Consider the following 23953-nt stretch of genomic DNA (forward strand, 5'->3'; position numbering starts at 1 on the left):
CCCGTGATCACCACCGACGGGAGGCACTTCCTTCCTCCGAACACTTTCGCACCCGAGCCTTCATTTAAGGCTTGGCTGCCAGACTGCTGAGATTAGTCTGTGGCTTCAGGAAAACAAATGTGCCTTCACCCTTAAATAAAACAATTTTTTAAAAGTGTGTTTCAGATGATTCATGGCAGGAAGCGGTACAGCTGCTGGGACAGATGCGGGAAACGAGGTCCGGTCTGTCCTCACAGCTCCAGCTTTGGAAGAGTGTGCCGAAAACACAGCTTAAGAAAAAGATGGGTGGGGGAAGTCATGAGGAAAACAGAGCGCTGAAGTTCCTCAGCATACGGGGTCAGATGGCACATCAAGAAAAATCCTTTAATTCAATGTGCCGGGCAGATGTTTCCAGTACGTGTATTTACAGGAAACGCTCGTCTGTTCCCTTCAGAGATACCGCAAGTGGCTTTGCTGAAGGGGGGACGACACCTGCCGTGTGCCTCAGCCACCATTACTCACAAAAAGTGATGGCGACCACGCGATGCTTACTAGAACACCTGCACAGACTGCTCGTCTTAATTTTACGCAAACCCCTACACCATCATCACTAATAACAGAGTAAAAATGCTTAACCTCCGAACAACCTTCTGCCAAAGACGCTGCTTCAATTCCGCTTTAATAAAAAGTGACTCCAGACACACAGCCAGGGCCAGCGAGACTCCGGCCAAACAGGAGCTGTCACAAAGCAACAGCTTGTCCTTCCTGCACAAGTGGCAATTAGTGCACTCACCAACAAGATCTCCTTGTTGTAGGTGTAACACATCTGGATGAAGAAGTAACGACAGAGGAAGGATATGTCACCTTCCGCAGGAGGCGTGGGTACAATAAGCTACTCAAGAGTAATCCAAAGCCCGTTAAGCGAATAGCTTTTCCACTGCCATCAGCAGGCCCTGGACTGGCACTCACCAGCCTCAAATAAAAATACTACATCACCCCAAAATTAAGCTACTAACTAGCACTCACCCTCCCCTGAATTTTATTTCACACTCTACAACCTGTACACCAAAGCTGGATCAAGACTTACGTCCCTAAGAAAGAATCAGTTTGTACTCATCGGAGGCGGGGGGGGGGGGGGGGGGGGGGGGGGCGGAAATTGCACTTAGCCTTGAGTACTAAAACTCATTTTTGCAGTGGCAGCAAAGCAGCTTCCCTGATCAACCCCTCCCCAAACAAGTCCACCGCAGAGGCCAGCGTGGATCAGCAAGGCTATGGAAAGCCGCCTCTTCCTATCACCTAAGCTTCCTATTTTATCTGCTTGTATTTTGCCACACACAGCTCTCGAGTTGAGGACACAAAGAACTGTCATCTTTAGAGATTTTAGGCAGTACATGCAGATGTACCATCATTTAAAAAAAAAAAAAAAAAAAAATCAAAAAATTAGCCATGATCATGCCCATCTACCTCTCCCTCAGCTACAGGGAGATCCAGACTGGAATCACTGCAGCAGCAAGTGGGCAGCATTCCCTTTAAGTAAGATGGTCCAATTCAATGTCCTCAAAGGCAGCTGGTAACAAGAAACAACTTCAACAGTTTTAAGTGTTGCCTCAATTTTTCTTTTAAGTAAAGCTTTTCTGAAAACATAAAGAGAACAGTGGCTCCTATGCCAAGAAAGAACTACATGCGCTCCTGAATGCTTCTTGGGCTACTGGTGGAACCAGTACGCAGGGCCCACCTGGCTCCACAAGGACCAGGTTGGTGCAAGCCACCAAGCAAGAAGAGGTGATGAGGAAGCTTCCCATGCCACCAGCACAGCAGCATTTGATGTGGTCCTGGGCACACACAAGAGAACAGCCCAAAAGAGCTGGAGATGCAAAGTAAGAACAGGACAACCAACCATGGGACTTCCCCCCCCCCCCAAACACTCCCCTGGCCCGTCCCCGTTATGAGATAAACCTTCCATCAAGAACACCACTCTCATTCAGGGCTCCGCACCTCAGAGGGCACTTCAGAAACAAAGAACACACCAGAAGAGAAAAAAATCGTATTGAGGAAGATATTTGAAATTCATTTCTTTCACAGGCTATTCTTCCCACTGAGCTGGTCCCATCCACAAGGTACTATTAATATTCTCTGAGTATTTAACCTTTTCTTAATTTCAAATGTTGAAATACAATTCATCATAATCCATCCTAGGTAAACAGCATGCCTGTTTGAGTAATATATGCTTTTTTAGCTGAGCTCCTCATCCAGCATCAATATTTTAAAATGCAATTACTTTAGGGGTGACCAGTCTTTGTCTACTGACAAATACCAAAGAGATCTAAGAGCACAGAAAGGTGCTTGTCCACTTAGGAAATGCTGTTTCTTTGAATGTTTTAATCAACCTTCAGCAGACCAGTGAAGGCTTTAATTCTGTGTGCTAGTACTCCCTTAAAGTTGCTTTGTAGTATTACGTCAGTCATACAGTTTGTGGAAAAATAAGGCAACTGTTACACTGCCATTGATCCCCAAAATGAAAAACCTAACACAGGACAAGAAGTGTCTTAGAAATTATGTGCATCTTGATAACTAACTTGGTTTTGTCCTTATCTGTTACGAGAGAGAAAAAAATGTACTGTTTATAGCATCATCTAAGATACTTGCATTCTGTAACCAGTTTCCTATTTACTAAAGAAAGATCAAAAGCTTTGTTGTTCCTCCACCACCACCCCCGCCCCTTGAATTTAACATGACAACAAAATTCTTTTTTTCTGGTATCTTATGTAACACTAAAAAAAAAAAAAAAAAGCTAGAAAAGCCAGCATTAGCAATCATGCTTCTAGATTTCTCCACAGGGAACAGAAGATACTAGCCCTTCTGGCTCCTTCACAGATGCAAGAAGCATCTCCATTCAAAAGGTAACTTCAAGAAAAGGCAGGTATGGACTAAATGGCTACTGGCCCAGTACCTCAGTACCAAACTATTGTACAGTGCCCTCATCCCAGTCAGATGACAATCAAAAGCATGTAATTTTGTGACTTCCAACCTTTTCTGCCAATCTCACCAATCTGACATTTCCAGAGTTGAAAAATGTGTCTCCATAATATTTAACTATAAATACAGCAACTTAATCTGTTGGTATCTGAAAAGCAGATGTTCATACTTGGAGAAACTGGGCATAAGAAAATAACTGATCAAAATAAATTCTCTATCCAATGCTCCAGTTACTGTTGACAAACGTGAACAGAGACCAAATACCCATTCATACTGCCAGTCCTCATCATGAAAAGTCCTCCTAACTGTGCAATGGTAGCCACAAACCTTGCTAAGCATTCAGATACCTTCTTACGTGAGTGACTGCTCCCCCAGCAGTATGGCCAGTGCAGGGAGAAGCTGCAGAGCAGCTGCCAAGCTACAGGGCTGGGAAGATGAACAATTCCCTCCAGCAAACCTACAATACCACATTGTGTCTATCAGCCCTTGAACGTACTCCCACTCCCACTGCTCCTTGCTAGCTGGGTGGCATTTTATAACCTTCCATTTGCTGTTTATCTCCTGACTGTCTCTATCATTTGCTCTAGACTACCAGCATGGCTTCAATCAGCCCCAATGGCTGGCTAATGCCCTTTCCGCCAGTTTGACCATATGGTCCCAGTGTGCAGTGAGCTGGTCCAGCTATCTGGAAGAATGCAACAAGCCTTATGATCTCAGCCAAAACAGTGGGAATATCCGACATTACAAAGCAATTTATTAGTAATCTGCTCAACTCTGTATTCACCGAATTACATCACAGTGTTAGAAACTCAAACGAATTGAACTGCTCTACTGGATAGAAAAGAAAATAAAAAGAAAAGAGCTGCCACACCTTTAAACCCTGTCGTGCTCTGGGTTATAAAACAAAACTCAGGACAACAGCCTTCTGACTTTCTGATCCATTTTATGCAGTAGAACAGTTTTTTTAAAAAGTTTGAGTGGGACGATACTCTAAAAACTTACTACTATCTCAGTACTATAAAAGAATATCATTATGTGGAACAGTCAGAAATAAATATTGCATTTTTTTCTAAATTACTAGGCGACAGTACAACACATAAACAAAATATACAGGGGTAAAACAAGTCTCTTAGTAGGTTCATCTTTTATTAGTAACTTGCAAAAAGAGTTGCCTCTTTTGGGCCTTACAGGTTTTTGACAGATCCTGGGATTCTTATTTTAAATCAAAATAAATAGAGCCTTTAAGGTCAAAGCTTACATTTCATGCTGCCCTTGCAATTTAGCGATAGCATTAAAGTGGTGTCTAAGTATCTTTGGGAGAAGGACAAGGAATAATGTCTTTTTAAAAAGGCAGCAGAAGCTCATCAGAAAGGTTACAAAAATCCTCCCCCTACCCTCACCAGTAAAACATTAAATTTTTTCCTTTAAAAAGCAAAAGAACAAAAGTCTATAAACTACAGAAATTTCGCAACATATAGGACACATACCAGGCAGTTTCCATTTATTTCTCAAAGGCTCATCATACCATTGGGGTGGAGGGAACCAAGGGCAGGGGGGCAGCGGGGGGGGGGGGGGGGGGGGAGCTTGCACTTGTGTAAGCAATACACAAAATCAAGTTCCCAGGCTACCAAGTAGTAAAGTTTATCACACTCCTGAATCTGCATCTAGAAACAAAAGATGCTTTTCAGTTTTTAGTTCCAAGCCTACTAAAAAAAGTGTTTCTACCCATCTACTCCCAGCATGCTGAAAGAAACACCATCATCTTCTCAACCGATGCCAATCTCAATGCTTTGAACTGGCACATAAGACCGCTGAATGCTACTATCCTTTTATTTCAGAAAATTTCTATTCTTTTGATGGAGGAAACAGTGGTTATTACAAAAAAAAATGCGTAGGCTAGCAATCACTGTCACAAAAATAGATTTGCAGAAAATCTTGGTAATATTAAATGCTTACACAACAGGCAGTTGATAGCAAAACTGCAGCTTAAGTTATAATAGAAGCAAAATAGAAAAGGGGGGAAAATCAGACCCATTCTTTACAAGCAATTTTCTTTCTTTTATGATCTCGTTACTACAGAAACATCTTGTTCTCTTCCCCTATTCAAGAGGAATCATACCTTTTTTTGGATCCCTTAAAAGTCAGTAATGTCAACCAGCTACAGCTATATATTACTCTCATCTGGCTTCTGCCTGCTCATCTGCAACCCTCCCCTCAGACTGACAGAGACTGTAACACTGCTATTTCAAAGTAGTACTTTTCAGTAGGAAGCATAAGTTTCCAGGGAAATGACAAGCAGTACACAGCCAGAGCTTAAATGAATTGTTATTACAATACTAAACTGCATCATCAAAATCCAGGCATACAGATTTTCCCCCCTTTCTGCAATTTGCTCGAGGGGGCCTGGAAGCTAGCACTACCTGAATCAGGCAATGGAGTCATGTTAACAGCACTAATCCTTTTTTTGCAAAAAGGATTGTTATGGTAACAAACACTAGATTCTATTAAAGGAAACATTTTGGATGGGTTTTGCTTGGGTATTCATTTCCAGAATTTGAATTACTTTACTGACTAAATTTTATGTGCAGACCTTATTCTGCATTTGGGTTTTCACTCCTTTTCTTTCTTTGAAAAGGCTCCCCAAAAGAACTCCTCCTCCCCCACACCCCAAAGCAGTTTTTATGTGTGGACATCCCTGCATGCTTTGTCATATCTTTCAATTTCAGCAAGTCCCAGCTCAAAGCCTGAATGAATTTCCTGCTCTTTGCTCCATGCCAGGCTTCTATGTTGTTTGTATTACAAATAAGTAAAACAAACAAAGCCACAACAGGGAAAGTCCTGGAGTATCAGTAGGGCTACTCTTATGAAGGCTGGTCCCAGAAGCCTAATCAAGGGTAGAGTCCCATGATCAAAGACAAGAAAACATTTAAAGCCCAAACAATGGGGGGAGGCAGGGAGGAAACCAAGGCGATGGCTGTAGCGATCACACCGAGCATTTCCAGCAACATGCACAATACTGTGAATGAGAAGCAGCTTTATCTCCGTGAGCCTGTAATGAAAAAGGCAGATGAACAGTAAAAGTAGAAGCACGGCAGGACATTACAGCAGTGCTGACACAGCACAATACCAACTTTAATTTTATTAAGCATAGCCAAGAGTTATTCCCAGTAACACCTAATTGCCTACGAGGAATGTGATAAACATGCTGGCTTCATTCCCATACCCTGCCTAACTTCAGCCTAGCCCCAAACCCCCACTTTGCCACCACCTAATTGTGGGTGCACCCCACGTCCCCAGACCCATGCTGTCCCACACGAGAACTCCCCAGTTTCTCCACTGGATGTGTCAGTCCCAGGACTGAGCAACCGAGTCCGTGCACACTCAGCCCTCCTCCAGCTGATGCATCCCTGTGCCTGCGTCACCTGGCAGACCTGCTTTGGGGACAGCCCAAGGGTACGCTCTGTTCCTGTTATCTCAGCAGAGTAAAACAGTTCCTGCCCCTTTCCCTGTGATATTCCACCAGCTGCGCCAGCACAACTGTTTGTGGGGATGCACAGAAAAATCAAACCAGTAAACTGATCCTTGTTAAAAATAACCTTGTGAAATAAAAAAAAAGGACTTAATCCAGACCTGTTTACTGAAGGATTGATGCCTCCACTTTATCTTCTTAGGGCCAGAACCAGACTATCTCAGCACAGAGACCTGTATTCAATTTCTCTGCCTGCTGACAACAATCCAATCCATCCATTTTGCCTCCCATGAGAGTGCCCCAATTACCAGGTGCAGCTCCCTGTCTCTCCTGGTAAAGCCCTTCCATTGCATGTCAAATGTTCATTCATTCAGCTAAAGAGGACTTGCATGCATCTTTAAGATTGATAGCTTAAAAATCCAGACCGTGGTCACTACTCCAACCACTTCTTAAATATTTGATACTAAGCTACTTTTCTTTCACCTAGAAAATCTGCTGTTAACATCTCTTCCCAGCACTTATCTTTACCTCTGAAAGTATTCATTCCCTCAAAATAAAGCGCCCACATAACTTTCCCGCTCCCTCCTCCCAAACATTTTTTCCATTCCCCAATTGTATGATACCACTCCCACATGGGCAGCCTCTTTGCATATACAGCAACTGGCCATTTGAATTAATTTGCCTTACCCACTCTGAAACATTTGGCATTGTGAGCAGTTCCTCTGACTTCTTGCATTCAGTTCCTGGAATTCTGCTTCCCTCACAGGTGGTAGTTCTACTGCTGCCATTTCATTCCCATTATCCATCTAACTGCTACCCCTGCTTCAGCAACAGACAGAAGCCATACAGTTTATTCATGCACTGCACCTAAACTATTGCTAACCTTGTCCTGTCATCCTTAGGCAGCAGTTTGCTTGCTTGCTTCTTACCCTTGCTTAATTTTCTTCTTAATATAGCTAAAGAACTTCATGCTAATGAAGTCCTTACTGAACTTCACTTCTGGTGTCAAGAGTTGGAAAACCACAGCCAATGCTGACATTAAAAAAAAAAAAGCCAACAACAAAAAACCCAGTCTGTTGATTCACTAGCATCTGAAGGTATTGGATTATGATTGTTTTAAGTCAAGCTAAAGCCCAAGCTGTTGCTGCAGACAGCATTCCCACCTCCGGCACGACATTTACGTGGCCGCATGCTGATACAGATGAGGGAACTTGCTCTGCTGAAAATCAGCTCAAACAACAAGAAGTTAAATGTTCATTTGGACCAGTTCCCTCATATAACTCAACAAGCAGCCTCCCAAGCACTAACGGCAGCAGAATGTGGCTAGGGCGAGGAGAAATGCTGTCAGCAGCAGCGTACATGTGAATCAACTTAAAGCGAACATGAGACTGCAGCCTAAATGGGTCAAAGAGAAAAATACACACTATCCCTATGCTTCCTCCTGCTTCCCTGCTACTGCTCCCAGCCCTTGCCACTCCTCTCATACAAGTAAGCTTACATAAAAGTCTGACTTATCACAGTTTAAACAAATGCTAATATGTTCATTAGTTGTTTGCATATTAGAATGCTTCAGGTCGTTTAAGATTAATTTTGGAAGCAAGCAAATATGGACTATTTCATATCCCAAAGTTTTGTCAGCTGAATTTTTTGCCCGTATAAGATTTGCAGCTGTTTCAAAGTCAAAACAGCTGGAAGACTGCACTACTGGCAAGAACTGTAGGCACATGTACGATTAATGTAGCACAGCCCTTACCTATCTGACATTAAGGGAATTAGAAAGAAAAATTTAAGATACAAAGAACTTTTAGGTAGTGGTAGCTTTTGAGAATGCAAGATTTACTTCTGAAAGCACCATCAGTTAGGCTTTGCTTTAATCTTCCTCTGTTTTGTTTGGACAGTGATTTTTTTTTTTTTTTTTTTTTTAAATTACAGTTTAAATGACAGTTATTCTTAGAGATTTTTCTGTATCTATATACACGTAAAGCTTTTTCCCCACACTTATCAATTACCAATTGTTACTCTTGTCACAACAAGAAATGAAACATTTCTGCTGTCACACAGCATTACTGCTGATCCAAACACCACCTTCAACCATCCAAAATCATTTCTACATCACTGCAAGGGAAAAAAAAAGGCAAAAGATTTGCTCATTACATAATCTGACAGTTTTGAAAAGATCACTTTTTTTAAGTTTTAAAACCCCATAATTCTAGCATTATGAGAGAGATCAGAATTTGTTTCATACCTACAAAGCAAAAAGCATTTAACTAACAAGTACCAATCTACACAGCTAGAAAAATTCAAGAATACAGCACAATATAGGAAAAAAATTCTGTTGCGTATTGGTAAAAGTTATCAAAATCTTTAACACAAAACAAATATGAAGACTAAACACAAATGGATCCATTGCTGCAATAGAAAACTTTACAGATGCAAACAGCATGGACATCAGTGCAGCGTTATCTGCTTGCTGACAGCAAGTTCTAGTGCCTTCCCTGCAGATCAGGGCTTTTGCAAGGCAGAGTGAAAACTGACAGGAGCCATTTTTCAGAGTCTTGCAGACACCACTGAAGCAGACAGGAGCCCTGGGAGTCAAGGTGCTTCGCATGGATGAGGAGGATGCAGGAGCTGAAGGCATCCCCCTGTCCAGAACTGCCACTAAGGCCAAGGGGACAGGGACAAGAGCAGAAGTAATTGAGTTACCACAGCTGAACAATTACCACTTCTCAGCTGCGCTGCAGTGACTGTTAGCTAAGGTCACACATACTAAGATTGTTTCAAAAATAATAAAAAAAAATAATAATGTTCCTGTTTAATCCACCTTCCCTGCTATACAAACCAGTCCAGCCTTTCCCTTTTTTTGCCAAGAGGCTTCTGCGAACCTTCCCTACTTTCCTTGTCCACCTGTAATACTTACTTTCTATAACATGTCTGAGAATTTACTTGTCCTCAGACACATGCAGAACAATTTTCCTCCCCTAGAGTTCAGCCGTGCTCCTCTGCACGCCAGTTGTTCTGTCAAAATACAACTGTTAGAGCTACGTTATTTCCACTCTCCATCATCCGACTGTGTAGGCAGGAAAGACCTTACTGACAGAGACTAATACCAATACTCTGCTCTCAACCTGTACTTGACTTAAGGTTGCTGCTTCTTCTTCAGGACTGAAAAAGGCCTGTGAGCCCAAAGCTAGTCTCAGGCTCTGGGTTGTGGGTTGGTGGGGTGTTTTTTTTTCTTTTCTTTTCTTCCCCCTTAATTCTACATGCAAATCTAACAAAGGGCACTCTCTCCTCATCCAGACCTTACCCAACTGACAGTCAAAGATGATGTATGACAGAGTAATTCCAAAAGTAAACATTTCATAAATATCAACTAATTGGCAAATCTCTTAAATTACCTCAAAAAAATGGAAATATGGTGAGAAAGCATCAAGGGAAAAAGGATGCAGAGAGAAGTAGTTGAGGGGGGTGAAGAAAAAGAGGCAGTTATTAAAGATATCAAAGGGATAAGAGATAAAACATGATCTAAAAATGGAAGCAGAAAGACAGAAGCAGCAAAATTAAGCTGGGAAAGGCACAGAGACGTTACAAAAGCAAGAAAGACTGTATTAGGTTAATACTTATTTAAGGTATTTTTATATGAAGCTGACAAGAGTGGTCAAATACTTCTTCCTTCATATGGAAGGGATAAAAAACCTGGTAGTTAGGTAAGACAGCATCAGTCTTTATCCAGGTTGCAACTAAAGAATGAAATTCTGCCCTTAGTTTGTCCCTGGCAGCTGAGTCCATCAGCTACAGATAACAAGGAGAATGAATCTAAGGGGGCTGCTCTCCTTTACCACTACAAAAGGCCTATTTAGATCAGAGCTACAACTGTTCCTCTTAGTTTTATCTGTGCACTGCCCATGGACGATGGAAGAAGTTATGGACGGAGCTTGAGCCTCAACTTTTGCATTTCCTTCCTTTTTAAACTAAAAATAAGTGAAGGTTGCCACAAATCTCAGCTAAATGATGTAGTGAATCAGTGAAGCTATTTATCAAGCCAGTCTCTTGTGCTATATACTTCAGCTTGGAGTTGAAAGGAGATTTATGTTTAAAAAGAGAATGCACGTACATATTTCAGGAACAGCCTTATATTTCTTTAAACAATAACATTTATATAAGTCAGATGTACAGATTGTCCAGTAAAGAATTAAAATTACAATGCCATCTATGTATTTCTACAGAGCCAACGTGACCCTCTTAGATATTATTTGAATATGCCAAATATATTCTATCTGTCTGTTTGTGATCCCTTCCATTTATAAAAAGCTACTCTTTACATACAGGATGTCATCAGCAACTACTCTGGGAGGAGGGAATTTTCACTAGACTTTGTTCTCCTCAGGAACCCTGATCACCCTAGAATTAAAGATGGTGAGCACAGCAGGGGGAACAAGGGGTGGGTGTTTAAAGACACAGAGACTGAATTTACAGCCTTCACCAAATTACCAAACATGCTTTGTTAAGAGAAGAGCAGAAGATCACTAGATTTCTGGAAGACAATGGAAGTTTAAGCCATAAATAGATATAAGCATGAGTTCATGCCTAAGGACTAAAAACATAAAATTAAAGGAAAATGTAAGCACCATGGTTAATGGGAACTTACAGCAAACTCATTGGACCTCATAATAGTTTCCCAAGGGTACTGGTGGAAACTCCCACTGCTTGGAACATATGAATCCAGGAAGGGCAAAACACAAGAAAAATGCATGATATGAAATGATCCTGTATAAGAAAAATGGGCTGAGATGATTTACTAGGCTAAAGTAAGTTCTTATGCTTTTGCAAAACTGTAAGCTTAAGAGAGAGGCTGCTTTGCATGACAGAATCATTCTGTATTCTGAGTGTACAGAACAGGGGAAAAAATTCCCTCACCCTTTCCTCCCCAAAGAGCCATCTCTGCTGACTCGTACAGCCTCCAGCCTGCTCACCGTTTGGCAGCAGAGCAATACAGACCCAACGCCAGACAGACCAACCTGACCTGTACAGCAAAGATCCACCTACTCAAGTTCCCACCTCTTAATTTTTTTCCATAGTCACCATTCCATCTAGTTTTCCTAAAGTAAACATTGTATTAACAACACTCCACAAAAAAAACCAACCAAACCTCAACACTTGTTCATCTAAAAGTCTGAGAAATTCTGTCCATAACCAAATCTTTAGATACCAACTTGTTTGCTCTTCAAAACAATCCACTTGCCTCCAGTGTGCCAGTCCTTAGTAGTTAAAAGAAAATTTTGGGTAAGCACAATTACATTTTTCTGTTCTCTATGTGCTAAACCTCAAAGATCAATTACAACAGGGTTTTTTCTGTGCAGTATGACTCCAAGATAAGATGTGAGATCATCCATTAAACATACATATCCAAGACTAGATGCATTATTAATTCATTTTCCCCTAGGTAATATGGCATGGTGAAAAATAGCTACCAGAGAACATACTGACTAAAGACTTAAACAGAAATCAGTGGATTTATGTGATGATTGCTATGCAGCAACCTAACAGATCTCATTAAAGGAGACATGGATTCTTCTCCCTTGATACAGTCACTGCTCCTACAGAGCAGATGCTGATGTTCAACACAAGGAAGAATATTGATTGCAACATACCCCAGAAACAGTTCTTACACCAGTTGTGAGAATGATCTATCTTGACTAAATATTGCCTGAGTCTTGACTACAGACAGGTCTCAACTTTATAGCATTTTTCTGATTAGTAACAGTGTTTGGAAAATCTCTTTTTTAAAGTAAATTGGTTATAAAACACTACCTGCCTCAGCATTTCAATTAGGCAGGTGCTGTAAGCACCAAAATTAGTTTTTACTGTTGTCCTCTGACTTTGTGGAGCTGCGATCAGGGAAGCTGCCCTAAGGAATCGCTTAACATCAGCATCATCTCGAACCCAACTAACATATTGCTTCGGTGAGTCTGTAGAGTAAATTCTATTTACTGACCTCTTAAGATCACAATAAACAAACACTTGAATCAACTGCTTGCCTCAGACCTGTTTATGCTACAAGCAGCTCCTCGCTGAAGGCCTCAGAAGTTCTAAAGCTACATTAATCAACATCAAGGACCATGCTTTTCCTCCACAAAACAATTACAATCTGGCCCTTCCTCCTTCCTGCCTTTTGTATTTTACCGTAAGAGTGTTAGGAAAAGCAGATAGGCAGATAAAATTCTGCCTAGCTTTGTGCAAGATGACCTTAAGTCCACATATCCATGGCCCTGGCAGCTACAGGAGCAACAGGACACACTGAAGTTAGCATTTCTGTATGGTCAAACGCTATCCTACTACATCACCATACAACAAGAAGTATATGTGCTACTTTGTTTAATCCAGCTTTAATTACCATAAGCATTCAATTCCTATTGAAAGCCATGCTCCTACAGATGGGAAGCTGAACTTGGCACAACCAAACATTTCTGAGAGCCCCAAATCAATTGTGGTTTTAGCTTCTGGTAGCTGTGCCTCTTATCGTTTTGAAATCACAGCACTCAAACTTCAACAACATTTTGTTCCAAGTGGCTGTTACTATGTTGTCTCCCTTTTAAGCTTTCTACAGACTAAATCAGGAATGGGTATCTGACATAAGGATCCTTCTTCTTAGCTTAACAGCGAGCAAGTGTGTCTGGAGAAGATAGAAAACCACACACAATTCTCCACATTGAACCATGGAGGCAGGTGGCAATCCTTCACGTCTGCTGTGAGATGCAGAGGAGACAAACCACTCCAAATGTACTCTTTGAAGAACTTGATTTTTGTTTCCATGTCACTGCTTACACTCCCTTATGCTCATCTTTATCTTCTGCGTTTTCTTAGGATTATATTTGCTGTTTAATATTCAGTGTCACTGTAATCCCACAACTTGACTTTCCTGGCACGACAAATCAATGTTTCTCAGAAATCCAAAACAACCTCAAAGCTTTTTTCTTCCTCTGTGTCAAAGACCTTGATCAACATCATGTTTCCTTTTCTTCTTAAAGCTGGTATCAAACACTGCAATGATCTCAGAATGAAATTTGTTGTATATGTCAGATCAAAAAGTAAAGAGCAGAATTGGGGGGAAACAAAACTACCCACACATACAGTAGGAAAACTGCCTAGTCAATGGCAAAAAGAGCATATGAGCACCACTGTAACCCTTCAAAAAGAACATTATTTCTATTCTCAGTTCTCCAAGATCTGAAATAGGGTGGAAACTACCCTTGAGACAACCATCTGCCATCAATGCATGGTAGACTCACCATGGACCAAGAATGGAAAGAGACAGAAGTATGTTTATGATCCACAGGATGTCTAACAACTTTATTTTGACCAAAGTTACAGATATCCATTTGCTCTCAAGAAAGAAGCTGGCAGCAAGCAAGAGTTAACTTTTAGTATAGGGCCAGCTGGAATAACACAGACCACTCAGACAACAAACGTCACCTCACAAGCACCCTGGATTTGTTCCAAAAATCACTTGAAAAGTGGTATTCTTTCTTGACACGCTCAAGGACTGATTCAGCTTGCACCAGAAGCAGTACTTCCCCCCCCACCCCCCCCCCCCCCCCCCCGCCCCAGTACATGTTAGGAACCATAGTTTCTAAATCTACTTTGAGATGATTTTGAATAGTCTCAGGATACACATTTTCCCACAGTATCACTAAGCAAGCTTGTAAATTATTTTCCTTGTATTTAAGCTTAAAAACAAAGTTTTCATGTCAGATTATTCCCCCACCTCCCAAAAGAAAGAAGCCTTTAGATATAGAAATATATTTTTTAAGGTGGAAAGGGAGTGTATTTGCAAAGCTATTCACCCACATTTGTACTGCTACGAAATCACTTACAAGATTTCAGCTGACATTCAATAATTTTATTTCTAGCTATTTCCCTGAGCTCACAGAGCTTTCATGGCCAGGGAAGTAAGCAAACATAACACCTGCTTGGATTTGGCAAGCTGTATGGGGCTCAGAATAATAAGGCAAGCCCTCTAAAATCTCCCTCATTTACAGATGCCAATTTGCTGACAATAGGAAGATAGCTATGCTCACCTTTGGAAATGAGGATGAGTTTGGATTAGCAAATACTGAAGATTCATCTCACATTTAAAATGGAGGCTGGTAGTTAGAGAGAAATGAATGATAAACTAAGAGCTATTACTGATTTATTGCTTTTTCATATAAAGTCTGCTTTCCTTTTCAGTCCAGAGCAAACCCAGGGTAAGAAGCAGGAGTGAACACACAAAAACCTCAGCCTGAAGACTAGGTACCACTGGAGCAGCTGGGGCTGTACTTTTCAACATTTTTTTATTTTGTAAGAGCATTTTCCTAATCTTTTACTGATTAGAAGAAATCTACTTTCTTGTTTTATAACAAATCAGGTAATATATCAGAGGATAAAGTTACCAGAGACAGTTGAAACGGGAAATCCAACATTCCCCATCCATCCCACCACCACCCCTTGCACCAGCTCCTAGTGCTCTTCAGATTTTGTGCTGAGCCGCAAACTAAGTCAAAAAGAAAAAGCAGTCAGTTTTCTACAGGCATCATCAGCCAGAGCAAGCAAGAGAAGACAAGCACTGGCAAGAAGTACAGCAGCAAGCCTTGAGAGCAGTTCATCAGTAACATGCAACTCCTGATTTGTCTAAGATGCTACAAAGAGCTTGGAAGCAGAAGTTTACACCTGTCCACACACTCCCTCAAAACATACAGTATACATATTCCATGAGCAAAGACATCAATCTCCTAACCTGATTTAGAAAGTGTCTTTTCCTATGTAAAAGGATTTCTATGGATGTGTCTAAGCTTACATGTATACACACACATGCCCAAAGGAATCAGAAATGCCTTTCTCCATCAAGTGGCTCTGCAAAACCCTGAAAATAAGTACCAGGATGACTACTAAGGATGATCACCCAGGCTTTAGCACCCGTGATACCCCATGAGAGTGTGGCTGGAGAATCTGTAGTGTTTATATCCCCCTTTTAGGGAAGATAACATGACGCTTTCTAAAAAGGAAGAACATCAAAGATGGCTGTGTCTTACACATCAATTTTGCAAGGATAGGAAACAAGCAGCCTTTGGGTTCACTATGTTCTATAATGCTATCAGAAAAAAAAACAAAACACAAAAACAACCCTCAGACCAGACCTAATGGCCAGTGTCTGGAGAGTAACCCATTCTCAGAAATTCATCCTAAATGGACTACAAAGCAAAGTGCAAACTACTGAACCATATACAGCTCCCTTTGTGGCAATACTAAGTTCATGATTCCTACCGTAAAAATGCATGGAATGCTTTCCCTGAATATCGATTTATAAAAGCAATCAAATAGCATATCTAGGGTACAATGTAAATACTACTCATATACATTCTCTCTAATGAATGACAATCATACAGGAGAACATGTGTGTCTAATTACTGTACATGAACCCAGCTCTGTGTATACCTCCAGAAACTGGAACTATGATCCTGTAACTGCTTTCTTAATGTTATACATTTCATAATATACTACTCAGAAGTACTACTAATCAACTGTGTGGTTTTAGAGCACATAAAGAAATTACATACAGCTTTCTTCTAAAAATCCCATTCCTAATTGATTTTACTAAAAAATTATTTATATGCTCATTAGCATAATATAATTTCTTAGGGAGTCACACTGTTGACTATAATTAGCCATTTGTTTTATTGCATTCAGTGCTAAACCTTTCTTTGAAGAAAGATCCATGTTTGATTCTTCTATTGTTCAAACTTAAGAGTAGCCTCTTTGGGTTGAAAATGCAGGAATCCTCTGAACTGACTTTAAACAGCTAAGCAATCAATTACCTTTTCACTTAATTTATGCTGTGTTTGTTTGGGACAGCTTTGTTAATAACAGCATGAAGGCTTTAAGTCTAGGTGATTAAAGCCAGATTTCTAGGTACATATTTGGGACCCCAAACAATAATGCCAAGCAAACACAGCTCCCACTGACATCCAGAGTAGGTCCAAACAGCATAGCTCAAAAACAGGTTTAAGCATGCTGAACCCAACTCCTTGCCACACTGCTGGCAGTCCTTACCCACACTGGAGCCTGTGTTCAAGGACACCATGCTGTACTTCTGTCTCTACTTTATAAGTGTCATTTGCTTATAATTTCCATTAGAAAATAAAGTTTAAAAAAAATCACTATGTAGGGAACAAATTCTTTTTTCAAGTGTTACATGCTCAGTGTAGGAAGTTACATCTAAAATTATAGCAATAATAATGCTTTTAGGAGAGGTATGCATTTGACAACTCTACCCCAGTCCCACAATTCCTCAAGCTTCCTTCATTTCTACCTATATGGTTGATTGTACTTATGTTTAGTCTAGGCAGACTAGTACTTAGTTGTCCTTATTGTCCAAAATGATTCAATTATTTGAGTACAAAGAGGGGGAAAAAAATAATCTTCATCTAAAGGAATAGTTTACGACTTTAAACTCATGATTTCCCATCCACAGTTTATCCATAAATAGCCAGTTCCGTAAAGCAGTAGGAAAAAAGCAACTTTCTTTACAACTGTAATTGCTGTACAACTGTTGTGGGAAAAAAATTACTATTTTATACGGATGATGTAAAGATTTTTCTAAATAAGAGGAATAAGTATTACATTCATTGAAGACATTAAAAAGCAGTTCTGTATTAGGAGCCTGGATGTTGTTTTTTTAAAAAGCCTCCTTCCAGAGCAGGCTGGAGTTCTTGCCTTTCAAAAGATGCAAGGTTTAATTAAATGTCATTCACGAAACAGGTTATGTTCAGCTTATGAGGAGACATCACTCTTCAACCTTCTACCTTTGATAAAACATGCAGTACCTGCATGTTATCCTCCTTCATTACTTAATGCAAGCCTTCATAAACTCATCACCCAAGAAGGAATCACACAGGCTACAGCCCAGATAAGGTCCCACACCCAACATCCAACCTCCTAAATTATCCCATATACCATTTTTACATCAGAGATGGTCATAAACTATGCGTGGCAAATTCCAAACTGAGCAGCTAGCAGAAGAGCAAACCCAAAATTTTCAGGAAAAGCTCTACGTTAAAAACATGACTGAAGAAAGAAATTCTCTCCCTCACCACTCCTCCCATGAAATTACAGTTGAATAACTATGACAATGGCAGAATTTAAACTTACGGTCAAAAAGTGTTTTAAGCAGTGTGTAACAGCACCACCTGGTGATCGTAGCTGTACAGTATTTTTAAGACATCCATTAAGTTAAGGCATAGTAATCGGCATAGAACAGATTTTAAATCTACTTGTGTATAATTTTTCATTTTTTCCGTTAAAAATACGTGCAATTTGTACCTGTAAATAGTAACACTTTGTGATTCTGTTAAAAAATGGATCAAACTCCTCAGAGCTAGCATCAGTCGACTTCTACTAGTAAGAAGCAAAAGCTCTTGACATAGCAACAGACAGTTTACTAAAATTCAGTAATTGGTTCAAATGTTTTAACATACTAGGTTAATGAACTGTTTGTTTAAAGGTTTCGTTCCTAGTTCCCACGGATGGAAAGGCCACCTCAGAATTAGAAACAGTCAAGCCTCGGTTATTGAAATCACTTGAAAAAAATCTAACTGGATGTCATGTATGCTGGACATTCTGAATTGATTAATACATAAACAGAATTAGCATTTTGGTCCTAATGCAATAAGAATTTTACTGGTGTTCCAGCAAAGTATTGCGGAACATCTACTACACGTTGCTGCAAAAATCCTTAGGGATCCCAAAATGAAAAAGTACTCCCTAAAGATGTCGCAAGCGACAAGAATTCTAATAGAGTTGAACATTTCTTCTTCATCACTCCTTTTTAAGTTGTGACTAAATTAGCACAGCCTGCACACTCCAGGGTGTGTGCTGGGAGGAGGGAAGGGGAGAAAACGGAAGATATAAAGGCCTGAGGCACTTCAAGCAGAGAGCATCCATCTGCTAGCAGCAGTCAATGAACAGAACGTTTCTAAAAAGCTTCCCACTCATATTAAGTCAAGCCAAAAGAACAGAAAACACCTTCCTTCACTCTGACTGTGCAGGACTGAACATAACAGGACAGTGGGTTATAAAATATGTTTTTTAAAAAAAAAAAAGGGAGAGAAGCTCACAATGCACTTCTGCGTTCAGCCTCTCCTGCTGCAAAGCTGGTTTAAGAGGCTCCTGCTCATCTCTACATCATCTATTCCCTCCTCCACTCTGTGGTGGCATGTGGAGGAGTGAAATGATCAAAGAGAAACAGGAAAAGAAAAGAAACAGGTTGGTTCTTTTTTATTATTTATTTATTTTGCTTTTGAAACCCAGATTTTTTCACTGTCCTCGTAAACAGATGCATTGCCCAAGCTAAGGCCCAGCATATTTGGATGAGGGGAATGGGAAAGGGCAGCTGAGGGATGGGAAAGGCCAGGATCAAACTGGCTTTGCTGTTACGAGATGCTTATAGTGGAACTGGACTCCAGAGATGCAGCTCTACGAGACAAAGGCCTCTGATGGCAATACTACTCAAAGGAGTTTCCAACCCTTTACACAACATCTCATTCCCACCCGCACACTGCAGCATGTTAGCTCTCTGGGCTGACACAGCTACCTACTGGGAGCACAGCAAACCCCAGCACAGCAATCATCCAGGTTAAAAATACCTTGCTTGTGTGCGCAGAGTTGTTCTGGTTCAGGCTGGGACCAGGGTTAGGTTTTGAGGTTTTTGTTGGTTTCTTTTTTTAAGCAGGGGGCTGACATAGGTCATTCTGCTGATAAATTTGCTGGTGTGGCTGTATTGGACACAGGACCCTCCCACTGAACACACATTTCATATCCGGTACAGAACGCTGTAGTTTCTATTCCTTTGTATTTACTACCTATGTTTACATTTGGGTCTTCCACCAGTGCACTGTATTTGCCTGAGAAAGGCTGCAGTAGCAATGGCATTGAGCAGGAGCCAAAGTCTTTCCCTGAGTGACTTTTGAATAGCATATGCAATAGCAGTGCTCGTCCATCTGGGAGGACATATCACACAACTGGGAAGGCAACGAGAACAATCAAAGCTACACCTGCACTTCTGCACAAGGAATGAGGTGATAATGTTGTGGAGAAGCATCACCACATGCACTGCTCTGATACTGCTCCCTCAGCCACTGCTGGATGCCTGTGACAGATACGGTGCCAGATGTGCCTGGGCAGGTGTTTTTACAGCCCTGCAATAGGAATACAACGCCTGCACATCCTTTCGCAGACACACTTGAGCTGATGCCACCTGTATGCCACACCAACAGATGCATGCTGATTCCTCCAAGACCATCAGCCACAACAGGATGAAAGCAGCTTGGGATCACAGTTAACTGTGTCCAGCTGCAAAGCGTAGGTGAAATGAGTACAAGTGTGTCTGCAAGAATGCAAGCAAATAAATCATAGTCTTCCTTATAAAAACAGTATATACAGGCACTGAATTTTTTCTGTTATTTGTTAATCCTGTTGAGGGCCCAGAAGTTTAATGCTGTGGCCATTACTTAAGAGAAGCCATCTTCCAAGAAAACTGCAATAGCTCCACCAGCAAATCACACTTGCAGACCCTCAGACTTAGGGAATGCTTCCCTGCAGTGTCACATCACCAGCTCTCCAATTTATTTCATAGAGCAAAAAAAAGAAGGCACTTTCAACACATGAAAAAATAACTAGGCACTATCAGAGAACACAGCATTAAAAAGCAACAATATTGTCCCTCCCAGGTTTTGAACCATAGTGCACGTGAAATGACACAAACACTTCAAAGGTCACATTTGAATGTTTAAAAGACAGTCCTACGCCATATAAGTGGCATATATATTTTCCACTACCAAAAAAAGAGAGCAGCAGCTAAATGGAACTCAAAGCAAAGCTATGTTACCTGAAGTATATTTTAAGCTTGTCTAACAACATTCCAAAGCTAAAACGGTTTAATCCAGAAGCTTGTTGGAAGAGGCAGATTACTAGCACAGAATTTTATAGACATTACTAGAGGGGGAGGAAGGAGGAGAGAGGCAGTTGCCTATTCTCTGCCACTGTACAAGAGGGAAGGTAGACCTACTAATATCCAAGTTCATCTCCTTGTGAATGGCACTATAAAAAGCGAATGTTTTAAAAAACATTTGCCCGCTAGGTAAACTGTCTTTAAGTAAAGGATTGCTCTCAAGAGAAATGACAGGTTCCAATTACCTACACTAGGCTGTAGGGAGATAAATCTCCGTCAGTGAATTCCACGAACGTGATACATATTGTCCTACTCTATGTCACACAGAAATTGTCAAAGTTAACAGGGAGAAGTTTTAAGATATGAGAGGCCAAAACTTTAATATCAGAGCAAGAATTTTCACAAGCATGCAGAGTTTTAGAAGGCATAAAGCAGAGATTTGCACTTCCCTGGCACAACAGTCTACTTGCCCACAGCCAATTAATAAACTAAGAGACAGAGCAGAGACAGGAGAGGAGACAGAGCAAAGGAATCATGAAAGACGCCTTTATCTCCAGTCACAAACAGACCAATTCAAAGCAGTGGAACATGCAAACATTTTTTGTTATTAGTTAAGACAACAGAAGTCATCTGTTAACTCATTTGATTAAGACTTCAATTTTTCTTTTCTTTACTTTTTCAACTTCAAGAGCAATCTTAAAAATTAAAAGTAACAACAGAGATCGTCCTGAGTCCACATACAGACTGAACCAATACCTCCAAGGAATTTTGGAAGTGCCTTTTCTAATTTTTCCCTTTTCTGGATAAGCAAACACGGGAACAGGATAAGGAAGACCAGCAAAGCTTGACTCACGTATTTCAACTAGGTGGGATGCTGTGCTCAAAATTTTAAGTTGCCCGTCAGTTTCTTGGCAAAGTCCTACCATTACATTACCTTCAGCAGATCTACTACTCTTTACTTGAAGGATCCCAGACCCTCTTCATTAGAAATGTAACAGACCTCATTATAGGAGACATGGATTCTTCTCCCCTGATACCGTCACTGTAAGGACAAGCAGTGCATCAAAAGCACCCGAGACAGGTACTTTATTCATTATTCCCTATCAAAACACAAAGATGGCCAAGGGTTAAGACAATAAAAATTTTTAAATCTGAACTCAAGTAGGACATAATTAATCAATTCATAAACAAAAGGTTGTCCCAAATCAGCTGATGAACTTGACTGGTCTTTTAACAAAGATAACTGGAAATCATGAAGCACAGGGTCTCATTAGCCATCTAAGAAAGAAGAGATTCTCCATGTGCTGAAGGAGAAGCCACAGTACCAGAAGGATCCCAGCTTCCTCAGATGCCTCTAAATCAAACTCCATGGGTCCCCAAGAGTAAGAAGGAAACAGGCAGGGAAATGCATTCTTCTGCTGCTTTTACCCAAATTCTTGGAATAACTTATGCTGGCTGAGAAGTGGGTTTTCTGCCTCTGAGGGGTTTTTTTGTTTGTTTTTCTTAAATAAGTTGTTTGTCTGTCTCTTCAAGTCTCTGCTGATTAGTGAAGTTCCCTGCAAACCCTGAAAGCTGAAGTTCTGAGAAAGGTGTGTAAGCTACTGAGATACCCTGAAGGTCAGTCATCAGGGACTCCAGCATCTAACTGTGCCTTATGCTTCCGCGACTTAGCAGAACCTGCATCAAAGCAGAGGACCAGGAAAGCCTCTACCTGCTGACACTCAAGCAAGCCTCAGAAGGACAAAGGTCCAGCAAGATGGAACACAAACACAACAGCCTAGTAACACCAGACAAGTTCCCTGTTGAACTGTTATGTGATAAGTAACAGTGATCACAAATGTGAAAGGGCAAACAGGTTGGAAAAATAACATTCCATTTAAAATTCTTTGATGAACATGTTAAGATACCAGATTTAACATCCCAGGTCACAACTTTTCTGCTTTCCTGGCTCTGGAGCATGTTCTGATCAGAGAGGAAGAGCAAAGAAAGTCAAGAGACACTTGTGCAAGAAATAAACATGCAAGCATTATGGCACAGCCATGTTTTAGCAGACACTGGAGAGGACAGATCTATAAGACAAGAGGAGAGAAAGCTGTGAGTGGCCTCAAAGGGAGGAAGCTTAAATTTGTTAACATGCAAAAGGGAAGAGCAGTAGGATGCAATTCAGTAGTTCAGTTTTGGTAGTTAAGTCTGTGTCAACAAGGAGATACACAAATACAGACACAAAAGCTTAGGATTCATCACCCTTATCTTCAGAGATGAGCATCTGAGCTTAAGTCAATCTAGACTTCTTTTCGTTAAGTGAAGAGAAACAGACACTTAAGAGAATGAGTCATTTGATTTCCCTTCAGATTCAATTAATAACACCCTAAATCTGTCTGTCTCTATACAGGGACCCTGAAAGGAGTTCAGGATGATGAGCTCACACAGACATCTAAACCTTGCCACCCTAGCTCAAGCCATGACATGGGACTAGATGGAAGAGGTATATTGAGAATGAAGTAGTTTACCAAAGGAAAAGGTTGCACTTCAAACAACAACAACAACAAAACCAAACCAAACCAACAAAAAAGAACACACCAGAAAAAAACAACCCACAAACCCCCACACAAAAACCATGCAAGATCATCCCAAATGAAAAGTGCAAGATGCCCTTTATTCTCTTTCAAGGAGAGATGGAGAAAGTAAACACATCAAATAGAAAGACAAAGGAAATGAATGAGATAGAAATTGTTAATGATAACAAAGGACTCATAAGGGACAAGGCAGTAGACAGATCAAAGAGGGTAAAACTGAAGCAATGGTCTGACCAGAAGAGGACGTCTTTCAAAGCCTTAGTGAGTAAAGAAATTTAGGAGGATACAAGACAAAACCAGAGAAGGAGAACTTTAAGCAATGGTTAGTTTAAAGGACAGCAAGAGAAAACCCAATGGGCTACTAACTGAAACTGGAGATGGGAGGATTAGGATTAGCTTCTATCCCAACAGAAATGAAAGCAAGAAGGACAAGAAAATGGCAGAGACTAGACTAGAAGTTTCATTACTGAAATTAAAGCCAGAGACAGGGGTTGATACAGGAGGAAGGGTCAAAGAAAAGGTGGCATCCAGCAAAGGAGACAATCTGGAAGAATTCAAAGTCTATGCACAGCTGCAAAACTACAAATTCGCTGGGGGGTGACAGACATGGTGGAACAGCTCAAGTGACTGGAGTCATGAAATGGATGGTTACAGGCTCCACAAGAAGGACAAAAAGGGAAGGTGACAGGGGCCTCATTTTACACAAAGGAACAGCTTGAATGTGTGAAGCTCTGCTGAAAAACAAGTGACAGGCCAATAAAAAGTTAATGGGTCTACATGAGAGGCAAGGCCAAAGGAAACACTGTCATGAGCACCTGCTACAGACCACCTGATCTCGAAGACGAAGCCTTCTTTAGGCAACAGGAAGATGTCCTGGCTCTCATGGTGAATGCCCCAGCATCTGCTGGAAGGGAATCATAGTGGGGCACAAGCAATACAGTGGACTTCTAGAGCATGTCAGGAACAGGTCGA

General features: G+C 40.8%; 1 protein-coding gene across 1 annotated transcript in view; it reads right to left on the minus strand.

The window, feature by feature from the left end:
• The window catches only part of BRF1 (BRF1 RNA polymerase III transcription initiation factor subunit), a 176537-nt gene that overhangs the window by 131635 nt on the left and 20949 nt on the right, over positions 1-23953 (minus strand). The window lies entirely within an intron of this gene.

The sequence above is a fragment of the Accipiter gentilis genome, chromosome 25 (genome assembly GCF_929443795.1).
Source record: "Accipiter gentilis chromosome 25, bAccGen1.1, whole genome shotgun sequence".
Lineage (NCBI taxonomy): Eukaryota > Metazoa > Chordata > Aves > Accipitriformes > Accipitridae > Astur > Astur gentilis.